Raw genomic sequence first — 6,000 nt, 5'->3', positions numbered from 1 at the left:
GCCAAAGGGCTGCCCCGGCGCGCCTCTTCTCCATCGCTCGCAGTCGCCTGGGGATCGCTGCGGAGCCTCCGGGGCTGGAAAGGAGGCAGCAGCCAGCGCCGTCCGGAGCGGGGGCAGGAGCTGGAGTGGCAGGGATGGAGGAGGAAGGGAAAAATCAGAAACGAGGAGTGCGGGGCACGGTTTGGGCTTACAGCTGCGGGTAGAGCTTGTTATGCTTGTGAGAAGTGGACATGTAGACCCCCTCCTTGCTGTGCGCTGGCTTCTGGGGGCATCCAGCATGTGGCACAGCTGCCTGGGTCACTGTGAGGCAGGACGCGGTGGGCAGCAGGGTAGAGGGCTTGGGGACATGGCAAAGCCAGGGGCTGTTGCTGGCGGCTGCTCCCAGCTAGAGAAGTGGAAGGTGCAGACTGGGGCAGGCCGGGTACCAGCACAGCCTTGCCTCCAGGTGTGCTGCAGTCTCCCTCAGCAGATGACTTTTCTGGAGTCCGGGCAGCAGACGCCGGAAAGGGTCAAGAGCAGGGTGCCCTGTGCCTTGGGAGCACCGCCGGGAGGCAGGAGTGCCAGCCCTTTTGTCTGCCTCGACTGATCCTGCTTGCAGCTTGGGCTTCCCAGGAAGAGGGAAGGCAACTGCACTGACTGATGAGACTCACTTTATGCCATGGGGGTGCTGACCCATGGAGGGCAGCTAGGCAGTGTAGGAAGGGCAATGTCCTCCTGCAGGTGGTGGGCTGCCCTGTCTGGTGAGACCACAGCTCAAAGGGCAGCATGGGGGTACTCAGAAGCTGGTGCATCACTTCCCCTTCTGCTGATGAGGAGCTGCAGTTTGTGAGTGCTGCATAATCCTGGTATTCTCTGCCTCCTTGGCTTGGGCAGAACATGCATGCCCATGCACGGTTATGCTATATATACAGACTTATATTTAGATAGAAATAATTGCAGGAGAGGAATGCTGAAGTTCAAGGACTGGGAAGCTGTACAAATACTGTATACTCTGTGTCTGTTCCTCTCTTCCTGCCTGCATTCAACAACTCCTGATGGTCTGAGCCCAGCTCTTCAAACAGATCCTGATGAGGGTAGCCAAACTGTGAGGTGCTTTTTGCGTGTGAGGACGTGCTTGCTGCGATGTGGTCTCTCACTGCCAGTGCTCTGGCAGTGCTGGTTCTACTTTCTAGATGGCACAGACTTTTCAGAGGTGCCAAAGCAAGAGCCAGTTTGGGTGAGAGAAGTGTAGCAGAGGCAGTGCCCAGATGAGTTTCCCTCACCTGCAGTGCCCCCTGGCTCGCAGGGATTATAGGATTGTCCAGGCACCATAGTTACTCTGTGGTGGCTGCCAACAAGGGTGTCAGTAACACTCCCTGGGAGCAGGCAGAAGGGCTGTAGTCCATGACCTCCTCTGTTTAGGCTAAGGGTGTCCTTCTTGTGGCCAGAAGCTGTCACAGACTTGCATGAAGCAGCTGGTGGAGGAGAGGGAAGCTGCAGCCTCTGATGATGGTGCCATGCTTGCTGTGTCTCATCTGATGCAATGAGGAGAGACTTTAGAGGCAATCTTGGATTAATGGGCTGACCTAGTGCAATCCTCTTGTCTTCAGAGCTACCAGAAGAGGAGAATGTTCCTCCTCCCCTGTAGTGCCTATGCAGTGCCATACAGGCTGTGCAATGTCCTGGTTTCCATCAGAGCCAGCTGCTGGTGCCAGCATTGCCGAGTGTCCCCGCAGTGTAGCTTAATCCTACATGTCAGGGTCCATTGGCCAGGGTGAGTGGCAAGCCAGGGGAGATGCCTGGAAAATGGAAAACTTGCCCTATCCTGTTTGAAGGTGTCTCATCTTGATATCTCAGTTTGCTGTGTCTAGGAGCAAGGCACGGATTCAGGTGCTTCTCACCTAGTCCCAGCAAGGCAAGTAGCAAGAGCTACTAACCAGAGCTGACTGAGCCCTTGTTCCATCTTGGCATCACATGCCTACACCCACACTTAGTGGTGGTGAACTGAATTTCACTCCTCAGTGCATGCTTGGAGGGCAGGAGACGCCAAGGGACTAGCTCTTCAGCCTGGGAACAAGCAAAAACATGTCCTGCTGCTCAGGAGGGATCTGATGGAAGGAAGCAGTCCTCCTCCAAGCTGCTGTGTGAAATGGAGACCTTGGTACCGCTGCAGGAGCTGACTGCTGGCAGGATTCCCTGGCTTGTCAATGCTCAGCCTTCCTCTGTCCTCTGCAGTTGGCAACCCTGCCAGCCTGGGACTGAGCCACCTCTTGCTTGTAGGCAGGTAGTTCCTGAACCTGTAGGCATGGGGTGTGTGATGTGGGTATTTGCTGGGACCATCCTGGCCAGGAGTTGTCAATGTTTGTCCAGAGTCTTTGAAGAGAGTGGTAATTCCTAGAAATGACTGGATCCTCCCTACCTCTCATTTTCTGGGGATTTGAGGTCAAAGGAATCAGGGCTTATTCACTTCTTGCATGATGTAAGTGAATCCTGGGGAAGAGCCATGGAAGCTGATGCTCAGGAGTCCCCTGCAGGCTGCTGCCACCACCTGGCACTCGGGAGCTACCTGGGCCTTCAGGCTGCTGCTCTGGGGCTTTTTTTGGGTTGTTTTTTCAGCCCTCTAGAGGGCTGTCTCTAGGACACCTAACCCTCTGAACCCCAGGCTGCCTCAAAATATGAAGGTATAGCATTCTGGAGGTGAATCAGAGATTTCACAGAGGTTTCTGCAGGGAGAGGCAGGTGAGAGGCATGGGAGGTAATGACACAGAAACACTTGTTAAAAAAGGGGACAGTGGATGGGGCCAGGGCCAGGCTGCTACTGGGAGTAGCTTGAAGAACTTGATGGGTTTTAGTATTCAAAGTTGCAGGGTCAAGGTTGCAGGAGTCATTAAGGGATTTTGACCCATGTGCTTGGCCACTGAGGTGCTGGGGAGGTTTGCCCCCTTGAGACTGTTTTTTTAAAAGAGGATCGCCCAGACCTCAAAGGACTTTAGTGCAAGCAGTGTTGGGGGTCCCCTCTTCTACTGCCTCTGCCCTGTGCATTGAGGGTGTCTCCTTTTGCTTCACGGCTGGTTGTGAGTCATCCTCTCCATCCCTTCCATCCCCTCCATTCCCTCCATCCCTCCCCACACATCCCGAGCAGCAGCTGCAGGTGTGGGCCTCCATCTCTGTCCACTTCAGGGGCAGTGTCAGAGGCCAGTGCCAGGCAGGAGGGAGGGGAGGCCCAAGGAGCAGCCCTCCCCTTGCCTTTCCCAAGCCGTGTCTCAGTGCTTGCTGAGGGTTGCCCCATGCATTCCTCGAGGTGAACTGAAGCACAGGGAAGGGAGCTGGTTGGGATCCCACAACAGGCTCAGCTAAGCTATGGCCAGCCTTGCCCCCTAGCACTGCAGGGATGTTCCAGTGCACCTGCAATAGCAGATTTGCTCACCACTCTCCAGTGCTGGAGCCTGAGCAGTGAGGGAGGCTCCTGGTGATGGAGGGAAACCCTGTTTGCAGTGAAGTAGGGCAAGTCTTTTGCCTCATTCCATCAGACTGCAGTGGGCAGATGACGATGGCATTTATATCAGTGCCTGCTCTCCTCCTAGTGACACTGTTCTGAGACAGATTTCTCTTTCCCCAGCTTTTTCATCTGCTTGTTTGCTATGCTGGACTTATCCAAGGCTGGTTAAGAGCTCAAGGAGACAATCTTATTCAGCTGCTTCTGCGGAGGAATCTGTGGAGCTGATTGTTTGCTCCTGTGAGCCCTTTGCAGCCTGGGAGAGGAGCAGGGATGCTGCAGTTCCTACTGGGATTAGACTCTGCATCTGGCTCCTCCTCTGTCTCTGCTGTGGCTGTATCCCGTCACTGGCACTTGCTCAGCTTTCGGAGCCCCCACCAGAGCAGCTGAGGTGTGTGTGTTTTGCCTCCAAAGCCTAGGACAAGACTGGGTTGTAAACAGTTTACAGCAGGGGTTAGTGTGACCCCATAAAAGCACTGCAGTATCTAAATGCTGCGTAGTCCTAGGAGGAGACTAATGCATGGACTAGAGCCCTGCTAACACAGTTCCTGGAACCAAGCCTGGGCTGCATCGTGCTCCCTGCCCTGGGTGGGTAACCGCAATGGGGCTTGCCTACATCTCTGCAGGGTGGCCGCCAGCGTCTCCCTTCTCCTGCGACACAGGCAGTGCAGAATGTCAGGGGCTGGGGACTGACTCTGAGGTGGAATTTGCTTTCCTGAGAAAGACATTTCCAAAGACCTGTCATTCTGGTGCCCCTTCCCCAGCTGGCAAATGAATGAGCTGGATGCTTTGCTTTATTCCTTGGGCTCTGTTTGCATATCTGCCTGCTAAACAAGGTGCTGTTTCTCAGCATTCACACCCCACAGATACCCCAGGTTTGGCATGTACCACTCCAAGGCCCTGTTCAGACCCTCCCCAGGCTCCTCCTTTGGCTGAGCAGAGCTGCCGCTGCCAGGGAAAGCCTGCAACGCAGGAGGCAGCAGTGAGAGAGGAAGCCTTTAGCTGCCTGGGCAGTGGTACAGTATTCCAGCATGGGAGAGCCGTGCTGCAACCAAGCAAAGACAGAGGGGTCTGAGCAGGCTCTGGTAACTGCAGCCATGACCTCAGGAGGGAGAGCACAGCTGAGGTGGCTCTGCCTCCTGAAAGGCCTCCCTTTCTTCTCCTCACTCCCTTTTCTCTTGCCTGGGGTTGCCTTCTTGCCCCATGACTGTGAGGCTGCTGTAGTGGTCAGTTGCACTGGGAAGACTGGGCTGCACATGTGTCCATCCCAGCACTGCCAACATTGCCAGCAGAGCCACCCTGCACCTCTCTGAGTTGCCTGCAGGCCAACCCCACCCCACCTGCCAGCCCTGGGCTCTGTCTGTCTGTCCGTCTGTCTCCAGGTCCTGCTCTCAGCTAGTGGCTTCAAAGAGAGGAGCTCAGCATTACTGATAGCTGGGAGTGCCAGTAGGATGTGCCACCATTCCCCTTGCCAGCAGTGGTGTCTCTGGATGTGCTGCCTGCTCTGCTCATCATGGGCTGGCTGCTGGGGTGGGCAGGCAGGGGAGCTCTGTGCCTCTAGGAGAGAAACCTCTGTTGGAGATTTGGGCAGGATCCCTGAGTGCAGTGACAGAAGTCCCACTGGCAGGCTTTGACAAGGGTGGGGAGGGAAGATTGGCCTTTGGGACTCTAGAGCACCAAGTTAGGAATGAGGGGCTCTTCAGAAGAGCAAGATGCATTTCTTAAATGGAAGAAGAGGCCAGGTCTGTCCCTAAACCTGCCAGTGCCCTTGTGATTTCTGGTTCTTGCTTTAATTTTTGTTTTCATACCAGAGTGAAAGTGCCCCTCCTGCTTCCTAGCAGTGTGAGCCCATTCAGTTGTTTGGGATTCCTGGATGAGAGACCTCTCCAGCCCAGCGTGCTCAGGAGTGGAGAATAATGGAGCCAGGCTTGGACTGCAGTGCTGTGAGCAGGGTCATTACAGCTGGTGTTGGCCCCTGCCACGGCAGAGGTGGGCTCAGGAGCTGCTGCTGCCTGCAGGTGCAGAGGGGGAGCAAAGCTTGAAGCCTCTGAGTGAATTTGGTGGCATCTGCACAAGGCTGGGGTTCTTGACCCCCTCTCTCAGGTTGCACCTTTGGAGATAGCTGGATGAAATCTTCTATATAAGAAAGCAAATAGTTACTTTGTCTGTTCTTTCTTTGGGTAGGATGATGTCAGATCTCACAGACAATGGATCAATATTTGAGACTTCAGTGTTGCAGAGTGACAGAGGTTTCCTTAACCAAGTTTTTTTCATGGGTTTGTGTGAAACCCTGCACTGTACTGTGGTAAAGGCACCAGTGCAATCCCTTTAAAAAGTCATGTTGCTGAAGTTCTGCCTTTTCCTCACCACGAAAGACCTAAGAGCAGTTTTTTTCAGAAGTGTGGACTGTCACATCTGAATCCCAGTGCAAGCAGGCACATTTGCCAGCAGCTGTGAGTGTCCTCTTGCCCTCCTTGCTGCTGTAGGTTGGTAGGATGCTCCTCCCTTCCAGCCTGAACGCTTTT

The sequence above is a fragment of the Geospiza fortis genome, unplaced genomic scaffold (assembly GCF_000277835.1).
Source record: "Geospiza fortis unplaced genomic scaffold, GeoFor_1.0 scaffold41, whole genome shotgun sequence".
NCBI lineage: Eukaryota > Metazoa > Chordata > Aves > Passeriformes > Thraupidae > Geospiza > Geospiza fortis.
Note: the sequence above shows the minus strand (reverse complement) of the source record.